At 40.6% G+C, this 14657-nt stretch overlaps 1 protein-coding gene across 10 annotated transcripts in view; it reads left to right on the top strand.

The window, feature by feature from the left end:
* Positions 1-14657, top strand: part of RBMS3 (RNA binding motif single stranded interacting protein 3) — a gene marked incomplete at its 3' end in the record, with an annotated part of 736788 nt that overhangs the window by 346924 nt on the left and 375207 nt on the right. The window contains exon 1 of one of the 10 annotated variants that reach the window (XM_081883320.1): positions 13865-13950. The exons of the other annotated variants lie outside the window; for them this stretch is intronic. Of the gene's footprint in view, positions 1-13864; positions 13951-14657 lie in introns of those variants that run through there. 10 annotated transcript variants of the gene reach the window in all.

Raw genomic sequence — 14657 nt, 5'->3', positions numbered from 1 at the left:
ATGCATATATTCTAATAAAATCAATGAAACAGAAACCCTTTTCTTTTATACTTGGGTCAATTGGGCATATATTATTTGAATCTGATTTCAGCCCATGCTGGATCATAATGGGAGGTTTTGATGCATATACAGGAACGATATACCATATTATTTCTGCAAAATTCAGTATTTATTTGATTATTGCTTCACCAGGTATACTGGGAACAGAGATAACTTGATGGCCACAGTTGTCCACATTATAGTATACCCCTTTTGGACTAGTTCAAAAAAAATTATCTGGGTGTGATAAAATTGATTTAGTTGATTCAAAATACAGTAGCTTTGTTACTTTCTGGTCATATGGATCATATCCCATCAGTTTGTAAACAATGACAATAGCTTCTAGTCAGTATCTGAGCACCAGAGTGCTGGTTCTTATACAGTATTTAAAACCCATAGAGACTTGCAACCAAGGTGATTTAAGAATCATCTCTATCTGAAGTAACTTGACTGGGTATTATGATCATGGTCTGAAAGATGGTAAAGGTAAAGGTAAAAGTACCCCTGCCCGTACGGGCCAGTCTTGACAGACTCTGGGGTTGTGCGCCCATCTCACTCAAGAGGCCAGGGGCCAGCGCTGTCCGAAGACACTTCCGGGTCACGTGGCCAGCGTGACATCGCTGCTCTGGCGAGCCAGAGCCGCACACGGAAACGCCGTTTACCTTCCCGCTGGTAAGCGGTCCCTATTTATCTACTTGCACCCGGAGGTGCTTTCGAACTGCTAGGTTGGCAGGCGCTGGGACCGAGCAGCGGGAGTGCACCCCGCCGCAGGGATTCGAACCGCCAACCTTTTGATCGGCAAGTCCTAGGCGCTGAGGCTTTAACCCACAGCGCCACCTGCACTCCCCTGAAAGATGGTAGGGTTGCCATATTTTGAAGAGCAAAAAAGAGGACACATTTGTTGTTGCCTATGGCGGGGGGGGGGGGAATGGAGTGTGGAAGAGAAGATGCTGGCCTAGATAGCCCTATGGTTTGATCCTGCAGGATCCTTTTTATGTTCCTATGGGTTCAGCCTAGAAACTCTAACAACTGTGTCTCAGTTTAATTATTGAGATAATCTTCGAAGGTCCTTTCTGCACAGTAGGTGAGCCACAGGATGGGAGCTTTCTGATGTTGACGGCAAGATCTTTGGTTGGATCCTGCAGGATCCTTTCTATGGCCAAACACTGAATTAGCTCTTGTCCAATTTTAACACTCCCAGAACGTCAGTTCCCGAGTGCGCGCGTGCTCCCTTGCTACCAAAGAAAAAGAGGACATTTTGGCAAATTCAAAAAATCTGCCATGGCAGAAATCTTACCCCTGAAGAAGAGGACATGTCCTGGAAAAAGAGGACATATAACAACCCTAAATGGTATCTCTGCAGGAGATGAGGTTGGTGATTGGAAATAGAACCTTTTTCATTGTGGTGCTCTGCCTCTCTGGAACATATTCTACAGGCAAGTTCATATGGACCTGAGTCTTTCTTCTTCTTTTTGGTGCCAGGTGAAAAGCTTTGTATTAGCCCAGACTTTTTAGATGTGGTTTTTAGACAGGGGTAGGCAACCTAAGGTCCAGGGGCCGGATGCGGCTCAATCACTTCTCAATCCGGCCCTGTCTGGGAATCTGCTTACATGAGTCGAATGTGTCCTTTTATTTAAAATGCATCACTGGGTTATTTGTGGAGCCTGCCTGGAGTTTTTACATGAGTAGAATGTATGCTTTTATTTAAAATGCATCTCTGGGTTATTTGTGGAGCATAAGAATTCGTTCATTCTTTTCTTTTTAAAAAAATAATATTTATTACTTTCCCAACAATTTAAAACACTACAAAAGAAAAAAAGTTAAACAAAACAATACAGTACAATACAAAAACAAAAACAAAAACACTACATAACACTAACACTAAGACATTAAACTAACAAAACAAAACAAAAACAATTTAAGATACATCAAACAATTTCAATATCTTATCTTTCATTCACTTGTTTCAACGACCTCCTCACACCTACATTTTGTATTCCACTTCAGTTAATTGTTTCAGCAATTCCTTTCCATCTTCCTCTGTTTTCTGTCCTGTAATTATCTTAACATATTCTAACCTTATTTTTCCCTTTAATACATTAATAATCTATTTGTACTTAGTTCCTTATAACATTTCTACTAAAGCCATATAACTTCATTCCAACATTTTTCTAACATTCATTAATTTTACAGTATTTCTGTAAATAGTCTTTAAACTTTTTCCAGTCTTCTTCCACCGACTCTTCTCCCTGGTCTTGGATTCTGCCAGTCATTTCCGCCAGTTCCATATAGTCCATCAACTTCATCTGCCATTCTTCCCGGGTGGGTAAATCTTGTGTCTTCCAATACTTCGCGATGAGTATTCTTGCTGCTGTTGTTGCATACATAAAAAAAGTTCTGTCCTTGAAAGAATGAAAGAATTCGTTCATTCTTCCCCCCCCCCCCCAAAAAAAATTATAGTCCAGCCCACCACAAGGTCTGAGGGACGGTGGACCGGCCCACGGCTGAAAAAGGGTGCTGACCCCTGTTTTAAGACCATGTTACTGCTGATTTTTTTTTAATGTGTTCTGCTTTAAAGTTTGTTTGAATGAGCTTCTTACTGATTTTAATTTTTCATTGCATGCCACTCAGTAAGCCCTGTGGGCTGAAGAATAGGGCAATAAGTGCCTAAAATAAAATAAATGAAGCCAGTGGATAAGTTCTGAGCTAGAACCATTCAAATTAGCTCATAAATCCAGGTTGTAGATGAGCCACAAATAACTGACATTGGCATGTGTGGTTAGCTGGGTCACTAAAGGTTGTAGATGGGCTAATAATATTTGTGGATTTTTTTTGTACTTCAGGCCCCTTTCTTCATTTAGGAGAAGGATATGATGAAGCCATTTTACTGTAGAGGGGGCACCGAGGAGGAAGAAGATATTTAAAAGAAATTAAATAATAGTCTGGCTTTCATATGACAACGCTTAATCTTTTTCAAGTATTACAATTTCTAAGGGGCAAAATAATGTAATGGAAGCAGGAGGATTAGTCTGGCACTACGCTCTGAAAAAAAATGATAGGCAAGAAAAAGGATTTTCCTTGGAGAAGATGCTTTAACAGACTCTTGAACAAGATTAATTTTAGGGATTTTATTTGTTATTAAGACACATTACAGAGACCTATTTGCTATGTATAGCGCACAGCACATAATGCAGAAAACAAACATGAAGAACAGAAGAAGGTTGCTCTCATTCATTTTTTGTCTGTTTCTCTAGGTATAAGCACATAGCAGACTATTAAGCTTAGATTTTTATCATGAGTCAGGACCATGAATTTAAACTAAGGAGCTTCCTAGTACAGGAGGAAACTTGTTACATTCCCCGTAGGATGAAGAGATGGGAGTTTCAGGTTCATAGGCAAGAATGGATTTTGTGAGCCGTGTTCTTCCCTCACAGAGGACAAGCCAGGAAAAAAGTAGTGTTGTTTGATACGGGTGTCATAGGAGAGACAAGAGATGTGAGTGTGTGAGAGGGAGACCACAAAATGACAAATCTGTACCCACTTCAATTCAGCTTCCTTCCTCACAATATCCCTCTGCATTTCCTCATGGGCTTAGATCCGGCACTCCTGTGAACACACAGCTCACGTGATGCTCCCATTGGAGGAAGAAGGAAGATGATTTCCTCTGATTCCACTAACTTGTGTGGCCTGAAAAACTGCTCTGGGAATGTTGTGGGGGCTTCGGGGGAAAGTGGGAATTGTCAGAAATTATGGAATGATTGCAATTCCTTATGTGGAAGGCACAGTCTGGATCAAACCCCTAATATTTAACTGGCTTATTTACGATTTCTGCTGTGGTGGCTGTTTCCTCTCTCTGTGTGATTTTATTCTGACATGTGGAAGGTCCCAGGTTCCTCTCCAGACAGAGCTGGAGAAAAAAAAGACTGTGGTCTGAAACCTTGGAGAAGCCATTGCCAGCCGGTGGAAGAAAGGCTCACCTAGATAGACCAGTGGCCCGACTCAATATAAAGCAACTTATATTCCAAATTAAGTTGTTGTTGATCAACTAAACTTATTGAGATTGCTTTTAGCTTCACCATTTTTGAAAATTCTTTTGTAAAGCTGCCATAATTTTTTTTTTTAATGAAGGGTAGAGTATTAAGAAATAAAGTAATGAAATAAGGAAATGTATAACTGGGCATTTCTTAATCTCAAGATTTGCAAACTTGCAATTTGGATAAGGACCAATCCAGCAAGTGTCTCATGTCAGCCTTCTCAATGCTTGCTAATAAAGAGAGGTTAGTAGGTGCTTTTTGCCTTCCAAGAGTTCAAACGCGCTGCTTGATCTTTCCCAAGGTCCCAAATGTGGTGGGTGTTTTGATCTGAGCGCGTCACAAATAAAACCTTTGAGTCGAAATTCCCTCTGCGCCGCCACTGCTTCAAAAGAAGACAAACAATAACAAAATATATATATATCCGTTCCTTTTTTCTTCCCTCAGAGTTCAGTCTAGTCGGGCCCTAGCTTAAGGCTATAGTTACAGCAGTTAACTTTTTTAAAAACAAGGAATTAATGTACATTAAAGAAAGGCTTCTTTGTGCTAAGCACTGTACAATATAGTGTTTTTAAAAGTCGGAAAATATGTTAGCAGAGAAGCCTAGGCTGTAATTTAGATAACAACCCTGACAATGAGCTAGCTTGTTAATTGTAAAGACTTGTGGAGAGCTGCCAGGTCCAGAACTCTCCTTTTTATAGCCTGCTATGAATTCCTCTTGTAGACGGTGAATGACGTGACACTGGGTTCTATGCTATATTTTGGACTCTTTCTCTTGGTTTCTAGCCTCTGCGCCGTGACAGTCATTTGACAGACGCTTTTACAGTGCAAAAAAGAGAGGCACCCAAACCAGCATAATGGGTGGTCCTTGAAGCAAGGCAAGCCAAAAAAAGAAAAAAAAGGGGGGGGGAAGCGCTGCAGATTGCATGTTGATGCTCCAGACCTCATTGTAAGCACTCCTTAAACCCAAGAATGCAGGACGCAAAGGGGGAAGGCTCGCCAAATTACTCATCTCGAAACCATTCTACAAATTGTGGTTGGTGAGCTATGCTTTCCAGCTTTGTACTTCACAGCACTTCTGTCAGTAATGCTGTGTGCTCGAAGTTGCAGGGCTGTTTCCAGTGCACGCACACATCCCCTCCAGTTAAACGCCATAATGAAGAGGAAAGCTGTGTTTTCTTTGATCTAGTTTGCTGGATTTGTTTTCAAGTACGTGTGGGGAGGGGGGTGGGAGGACGAGGAGGGATTGTTCCTTTCCAGCAACTTGTGGAATAAATTTGCTTTGTATATGAGATGTTAGCGTCCTTGCTTGGAATGGACAAATCAATCTATTTCGGGCCTGTGCTACTTTTTTTTTTTTTTGCATGTGTTCTGTCTCATTTCTCCATTGGATAAAAAAAAAAAACCCTACCAAAAATTGTCCCTGTAATAAAAAAAAAAACCAGATACAATTCCTCACATAATTTTGGATTGCCTTCTTCTTGACACCCCTCTTAGTGACTCCCTTACATCTTAAAATATTGATTTACAAAGAGTCTGTAATCCAATATTTGTTGAGGGATGATACTCCCAAAACTACCAAGATTGTTTCGGGGTATTCAGCCGCAATCTTTAAAGCTAAATCTAAAGTTTCCTGATTTGTTCAGTGGTGGCTGTCCAGCTATCTAGTCTTATATAAGGTATGTGTTTGGATTATCAATGTATTTGGATGACTTTGTATGATTTTATTGTTTAATCTTATGCCAATAAAGGACAATAACAACAGCAACATTACAATTAAATGTGCATTTTGGACTTCTTTTGAAATATGCATGTTTTAAAAAAGTATTTTGATCCTTTTGTGGGGGCTGACAACAGCATTTGAATGTTTGGGAAGTGCAAAAGTTAGTAAATAACTTAGGTTCCGATCCCTAGATTAGTCCCGGAGATATGGGTCAGGTCAGCTTCAGAATTCACAAGTATCTAATTTTCAAGGCAGCACTAAGTCTTTGCATTTTAACTGTTGCCAGCTTTGGCTTATTAGTTCCTTTCATTAAGGGTTGAATAGAAAGGTTGAACTGAGAAAGCTTTTTCCCCTGTGCAGTGCTGGGCATGTGAAGATGCTGTGTGATTGTTTTGTTGCATACCCAGCTTATAAAAAAACAAAAGGCAAGGATGAAATGTGGTTGGCTCAAGACTAGAGCTGTGCCAAATATTCCTTGGGGCAGGATATTCACTGGGCCGTTTTCAAAGCATGCAGGACAGGGCCATATTTAGGCTTGATGAGGCCCTAAGCGACTGAGGGTAATGGGGCCCTTTATATGTCCAGCTGTCAACAACAAATTGTCACTGTTTTTGGTGTTGAATATGCTATATGGTAATTAATGGGCCTAATAGGTATCTAAAGCCATTTGCACATAGCAAATAGGAGCCTACACAACACAAAGCACTGTTGCTGTATGTAGGTTTTATTTTATTTGTTTTTTATATTATATTTTGGAAATGTACACCCAGTTTTTTCCCCTTTCATTTTTTGGGGGCCACCCAAGAGAGTGGGGCCCTAAGCTGTAGCTTGTTTAGCTTATATGTAAATCTGGCACTGATGCAGAAGCCAATTGAGCTTGGAACCAAGCTGCTTGGTGATTTTAAATGGTTTTTAAGATGAAAAGAAAGGGAACCCTCCCCACTTTGTCTGTCTGTCTGTCTATATCTATCTATCTATCTATCTATCTATCTATCTATCTATCTATCTATCTATCATCTATCTATCTATCTATCTAATCTATCTATCATCTATCATCTATCTATCTATCATCTATCTATCCATCATCTATCTATCATCTATCTATCTATTTATCTATCATCTATCTATCTATCTATCTATCTATCTATCTATCTATCTATCTATCTATCATCTATCTATCTATCTATCTATCTATCTATCTATCATCTATCTATCTATCTATCTATCATCTATCTATCTATCTATCTATCATCTAGCTATCATCTATCTATATCTATCTATCTATCTATCTATATCTATCTATCTATCTATCTATCTATCTATCTATCTATCTATCTATCTATCATCTATCTATCTATCTAATTATCTAATCTATCATCCACTTACTTACTTACTTACCCAAAAGAAAATGATATTCAACCCTCCTCCCAACAAAATTTTCCACCTCACCTTCTTAGTAGGCAAAAGTTTTGCAAAGGTGGGAAGGTGCTGTGGAGGAGATGGGTAGCAAGTCTTTTAATTGTTTATTTTTTTATACCCAAGTTTAAGCCAATACATCCTTGGGTTTATTGTTGTAATTGGAAGTGCTAGCTACTTAATTATGGCATACAAAATAAGAATTTACATCATTTTAAAACAAAAATTATACGATTTCAAAGATGTGTTGAAATGTTGCGGCTCTCACGTGGATGACTACTGCCCCCAAATGCTTTTCTACCTAGCAATAATCCACAAGGAAGCTGTATTATTTGGACCAGCTCTCCATAAAGTGAAGGGATGCTTATTTTCTCCCTTCAGTTGTGTACCCTGTACATGATTACTTTGTCACTATTCACTGGTGCAGTGCCTTTTTAAAAAAAGTATTTAAAAGTGTTTATTGAGTTTGGTTAATTATAACTTTTGAACAATTAATTTTCTAACTGTTAACAAAAGCAGTCATCTCCTGAAGGGAAGAGGGGAACGATGAGATCAAGAAGCCAGTTTGCTAAATCAGCCAAATAAAATAGAAAGAAGAATAAATTTAAGAGCTGAGTGAGGGAAAAGGTTAGAATATTGGAAGCAGAGGTGCAGCAACAGTGGAGACCAAGTGATGTGTGAAGTGAAATACTGGATGCATCATTGATCAAAAAGATACAGAAATTCATGCCATTTGAAACTGAAAGTCTCCAGAGGGCATCCCTCTTATTGTAGATTGTTTGTTTAGCAGAGACAACCTCAGTGTCACTGAGCCATTGGCCCACTGAAGAAGATACACAAGACCTCTGGTGTTAACACAGATGCTCTTGACTCCTTGTGCAGCTACGCAAATCTATAATTCCTAGTTCATAGGGAGTGTCCACAATGCATATGCATAACCTAGAATTTACCTGTTAAAATAATAATTTAAAAGAGGCAAGGTGAGATTGATCCTAGGTTCAATGTCATCCTCAAAACATGCAGTCACGGTGAGCACCTGATGCTAATGACAAGACCAGCAATTGTCTGTCTCACAAATTCCAAGATGCTGAACTTTGATTAGGTATCAGTGCACACACAACAAATCATTTTGGTGAATGAGTCTTAGGCACAAGCCTAATGTAGCAGATCTAATAGATTTTAGCACATTTTGACACTGAAGATTATTGAGTTGAGTGATAAATAACCACTGATGCGGTGATGAATATTGTCCAAATCAGGTTTAAATTAGTTGGTGGAGTTAGCTGAGCGCCTCTTTCATTCTTAATTAAAGTAGTTTTACTTTTTCCATTATTTGATCTTGATAGAAATTTAATTCTTTCCAACTCTGTGGTAGCTGTAGAGGAAATATTACAATTTTCTTTTCACTTATCAGTTTTATAATAATAGCATTGTTCTATTAGAAAACTGGCTCCTTGATTCATGTACCAATATTTGAAATCATGTCAGCCTGCTCGTCAATGTTGTGTATATAATTCATGCTGCCCTTTTCTTTTAATTTTCTTTTCTGATAGGTTAACACAGTTGGGTTGTAAAAGGCTCAAGAAACAAGTCAGGTGTAAATATACATCTAGAGCACAGAACACCACTTATCCCTCACTGGAGACCAATGGGAATAATATAGTGTGTGTGGCCTGTCTCTTCAAGAGAAACGCCTAGTCTGTCATAGAAATTCTGCTCCCCTCTCCATAGCTCACTGGGAACTAGTTGGATCCTTAGGGTGTGTTCACATTACTGTTTACTGAGGCTCTAGCGTACTCCCAACACTGTTTTTTTAAAGCAGGGTTAACATGACATTAGCCACAATCCACCTGTATCCTGCAGCTTTTTAGAGAAATGTTCGTCTTTGATGTGCTTTATCTCAAATCAGCTTCCATGCAGTTTGAAAATGGAAGTCCTGGTTATGCTGAGTAAACATGGCCCATACTGTTCCAAAATTGTCACGCTTTAAGATGCTTGAGGTTCTGTTGAAGTTGTCTTGGTTAAGGTAGTCCCAGTCTCATGGGATACTTCAGCTGGCTCCTGGATTTCTCATCACCTTTGCTCCAAACCTTTGCACTGAACTCAGGTGATGAAATCCACATCTTAGAATACCAAGGAATGCATTGTTCATTGTAAGCAACCCCTGAGTGCTTCTTCCCTTCCCTCTTGCGGTTAGGAGCATTACAACAGATATGCCGAGTTGACTATTTTGAGAGGATGTGTCAGCGATTAGAAATATTATGGAATTCATCTTGATCTATCTTGTACTACTTGTTAGTGCAGCAGGTACAAACAGCCCAGGTTATATACATGTTAGCTGTCCGGTGCAATCCTATGTGTGTGTACTCAGAAATAAGCCCCATTGCTCTGTGAGAATTATTTTCAGGCACAGTGGTACCTCGGGTTAAGAACTTAATTCATTCCGGAGGTCCATTCTTAACCTGAAACTGTTCTTAACCTGAGGTACCACTTTAGCTAATGGGCCCCCGAGGTACTATTTCTGGGTTAGCGGAGTCACAACATTAAGGAACCAATTCTCTTGAATTGATCATAGGAAAACCTACATTCTCCCCCAAACCAAAGGTGTGAATGTGCTCCCTGAATATTTACTGGCTTAATTGGATGTGATGTTGATTGCATTAATGCATTTGATGTATATGTTTGTTATCTAAACAGGTTTAGCTTGAAATACAGACTCAGCTTTTGAGATGTGATTTTTGTCTGGAACTTGGCCGGGAAAAAACTTCCCCTCCCTACCAGTCTTAAGACTTCTCCATCTTCCCTTACTTTATGTATCAAGAAAATGTTTGTGTGAATTGCATTCACAGAATTTAACTTCATGTTTACTTAGGCTTTCATGTTGACATGTGTACAAGAGCAATGCTATTTATTCATTTGATGATGATGATAATGATGATGATGATATAATGAAATTTATTCAAAGCAATTGCTGGTGTGGAGTTCCAAGATTGTGCCCATTTTTTAAAAAGTAAGTTCAGTTAGATCCATGAGATTTGTTCATGTGTGAATAGTTGTTTTAGAGTTGACACTAATATTTCAGTCATCATTTGCATGACAAAACATGTTTGAAGCTAAGTGAGAAAATAGCTTTTTCAATGTAGATAGAATTGGTTGTATCCAGTTGTACCCTTCTGCTCATTGATCCAGTGCAGTTTTCACGAAATGAATGGAAGAGGAGATTTTATGAAGGTTCCACTTTTACCTGCAGCCTCCCCATGCCGCTTACTGTGCTATTTCAAAGTGTCCCCCAACCTTCTGATTCAGAAAATCAGATACGGGAAAAAGGGAAGAATCAGTGGAAATTACCTGCCTGCTGATGGCTGCCTCTGCTGGATCAAAAATCCTTCTATCAGTCAAATGACACAATTGATTACAACCCAATGTCTTCACAGTATGCTCTGTTGCCTCACATGCCGTTTTGCTCAGGTTGTTTGCTGTTCAAGAAATATACCTCTTCCACCAATTATAATCAGGTGGGACATTTTGCTACGTAGAAGTTGGTTTGCCATATCTGCAGCCTTCCTAAAGGAGCATTTGCATAGCTCAGTTTCAGTTTGATGTCTACTAAAACAAAACAAAAAAACCCCACACCAATTGCATGCCACCAAACAACAGTACAGTGGTACCTCGGGTTACATACGCTTCAGGTTACAGACTCTGCTAACCCAGAAACAGTACCTCGGATTAAGAACTTTGCTTCAGGATGAGAACAGAAATCGTGCTCTGGCGGCACGGCAGCAGCAGGAGGCCTCATTAGCTAAAGTGGTGCTTCAGGTTAAGAACAGTTTCAGGTTAAGAACGGACCTCCGGAATGAATTAAGTACTTAACCCGAGGTACACCTGTATCATTAGGTGAAGATGTAGTTTAATAATGAAATCAGACTAAGTTTTTATGAGGTTTTTTAATTAAAGCCAATGGATGTGTGTTTGTTTTTGTGTGTGTGTGAGAGAGGTTTGCAATTATCAGGTGTGTTGCAAGACATTCTGTAGAAGTCAGTAGGTATTGATCTATCCTTGCATGGAGGAAGTGAGAAGCAGGAGCCATCTATGAGATTTTAATATTAAAGAGGCCAATCATGCAATGTGCTCAACAGTCAGATTTCCCTCTGAAGTGAATAGGAGTTAAGGCTGTTCAACAGATGTTCAAGAAATCTCACAGCTTGGCACTGTTTAGTCACCAGAGCTTTGTTTTAAAATACTGGAAGGTAAAGGTCAGGTACAGTCAGAATATTTTATTCTCTTCAGCATGTGCCTATGAACTCCGCTTAAAAACAAAACGAAACACCACAAATCCTTTACCAAGAGAGCAAATTTAGGAAGCCAAACATTCAAACTCAGAGGTCATATTTATATGCACATGAAGGATATTATACAAGGAGTACTAATTTGGAACTCTTGGCTGCAAAATTTGCATGCTCTTTTCAATTCACTGTATGGAAAATGACCCCTACGCCAGGATTTTGGGGGCCCTGACTAGCAGAAGCAGAGCTCTGCTTTGTGGGCCTCCTGATTTTATAGTGTATACTGTATAGCTATCAACTCTCTGTTCTTCCTACTACCTTTTCCTGGTAAGTGGTGGTGTTGTTGTTTAGTTGTTTAGTCGTGTCCGCCTCTTCGTGACCCCATGGACCAGAGCATGCCAGGCACTCCTGTCTTCCACTGCCTCCCGCACTTTGGTGAAACTCATGCTGGTAGCTTCGAGAACACTGTCCCACCATCTCGTCCTCTGTCGTCCCCTTCTCCTTGTGCCCTCCATCTTTCCCAACATCAGGGTCTTTTCCAGGGAGTCTTCTCTTCTCATGAGGTGGCCAAAGTATTGGAGCCTTAGCTTCAGGATCTGTCCTTCCAGTGAGCACTCAGGGCTGATTTCCTTCAGAATGGATCGGTTTGATCTTCTTGCAGTCCATGGGACTCTCAAGAGTCTCCTCCAGCACCATAATTCAAAAACCATCAATTCTTCGGCGATCAGCCTTCTTTATGATCCAGCTCTCACTTCCATACATCACTACTTCCTGGTAAGTAGAGGGAACATTAAAAAATTACATGATGGCCAGGGAAAACATTTACACCCCCCTTACACACACACACACACACAGAGAGAGAGAGAGAGAGAGAGAGAGAGAGAGATCATTTTGATTTAAAAACAAACAAAAAACAATGCTTCTCTCCCTCATTGTGGCAAAGTTCACTTAAGAATATAATTACAAAGATAATGAAGGATCTCTCGCTTATGCTCGTTTATTTGGTGGGTCAGTCAAATTAAGTGCACTTATTTCACGGCCACCATTTGCAGCTGCTTTCTTCCTTGCAATCCTGTAAAATGTCCCAAATTTTTGCACCTGAAGTACTTCTCTGGCTCTCTCTGGCCCTTCTGGCTCATTGCGTGCTTCCAGTGGGGTTCCTCAGCAGCAAAATAGGTAGCTGCTCTATCGTATGCCATTTGCTTCCTGAGCGTGCCATTTGTCAGGTGTCAGTTTAAAGAGACAAACCTATCTAGCCCATCTCTGGAACTGTGGATGGTTTAGAAAGAAAATGGATTTAAACAATAGGAGTGATAATATTTAGTTCAGGCAGCGATGGAGCTGAACTTGATGCTCTATTCCAAAGAGGGTAGATTTATGACCTCGGAGCAGCAGTCAAGGAAAACATTCTTATATTTCTTTTTTTTCCTCCCCCCACCCCCCTTTCCCCCTTCCTAACATATAAGGCAAGCGGTGAGGAGTGATATTGTGTACAAGGCTATTACACTTTCTCTTTGGCCTGTTTAATGTCCTTGACACATACCAATTTCATCCAGCGACAGCAAGTATGCAAATTGGCGAAAAGCTCCATTAGGTTGTTCGAGGCTAGGGAGACCCATCTGTCAGTGCCTGTGACATTTCCTAGCCTGGATCCTCATGTGGGAAACTGTCCTTGAGATACCCAGACAGATGAGTTTCCTCTAGTGTCTAATGTTCTCGGAATCTCTAAGGAAGTAGCCATACATTTTTTATCGCCCTGACACTTTCGGTGATATGTGGTTCCCCTCCTTTTGCGCACATGCACAGAGCATTGTTAGAGAGAAAAATATATATATTTAGAAAAGAGGAATGGGGGAGGTTTGTATCTTTCTGGAGTGATCGCCTTGTTCCTGGACAGTGTTTCTACGAGAAATCTAAATAATGTCTAGGAATGTGGGCAACAGGTTACTTTAACAAATTGCCTACCGTCTTGATGGTTGGCTGTTTGACGAAGGATTTAAAGCAGGGAGAGGGGGAGCGAAACAGATCTGAAGCCGGCCAGAATCTGAATGAGACACCAGTTCGGTGTATGTCTTCGCAGAAGAGCAGGATGTTAATGTTTGAAAGAAACGAATGAAGATAGCAAGTTGGGAGTTCAGAGTACAAGTGGGGTGAGACATGAAAGTAAAAAACAATACCAGAGTGGGATACAACAGGTCCTAAGACCTCTTGGTGTAGACGGGACCTGCCAGTGATCATGGTAAATCATCAACTATGCCTATTGAAGTTTGGGTAGCTGGAAATAATGATGGGGTGGCTGAAGGTTATGCCATGCGGACAAGTAAACACCACCTTGTGTCTTGTGTTCGTGTTCCTTTCCCGTTATCAGGGGCCCATGGAAATTACAGCCCAAGCTCTGGACTGGTGACTTTAGAAGTGGCTGTCCTGGCTGTCCTTTCCTCTAACAGGGGTAGTTAAGGTTCGTATGTTATTCTACTAAGTGTGGTAAGAGCGGTAGACTCGTAATCTGGGGAACTGGGTTGGCGTCTCCGCTCCTCCACTTGCAGCTGCTGGGTGACCTTGGGCTAGTCACATTTCTCTGAATTCCCTCAGCCTCACTCACCTCACAGAGTGTTTGTTGTGGGGGAGGAAGGGAAAGGAGAATGTTAGCCGCTTTGAGACTCCTTTGGGTAGTGATAAAGCGGGATATCAAATCCAAACTCCTCCTCTTCCTCCTCCTCCTCCTCCTCTTCTTCTTCTTCCTCTTCTCCAACCCCACTGCCAGTAATTGTCTGTTACTTAAGCAGCAGGAACTAGGATTACTGCTATCTGTGATATATTCCCTGAAATCTCTCTCTTTCTCTCCTTTTCGTTCCAGTGAAGCTTTTTGCTCCTTGAGCAGTGTTGGGTTCAAAAACTATAAACATGACTCTGGTGGAATCTGGGGGTCCTACCATACAATTGCATAGGAGTATAGGAAGCTGCCTTCTGCTGGGCCAGACCATTGGCTCATCTAGCACAGTACTGTCAACAGTGACTGCCAGTTTCACACCTTGAGTCTGCTGGAGATGATAGGGGTTGAACTACATTCAAAGCAGATGTTCCACCACTGAATTTCAGTACTCCCATAGTAGCAGTAGCAGCAGCAGCAGCAGCAGCAGCAGCAGCAGCAGCAGCAGCAGCTGT

Source organism: Podarcis melisellensis (assembly GCF_964234715.1).
Source record: "Podarcis melisellensis genome assembly, chromosome: 12".
Lineage (NCBI taxonomy): Eukaryota > Metazoa > Chordata > Lepidosauria > Squamata > Lacertidae > Podarcis > Podarcis melisellensis.
This window is presented reverse-complemented; position numbering and strand designations above follow the sequence as displayed.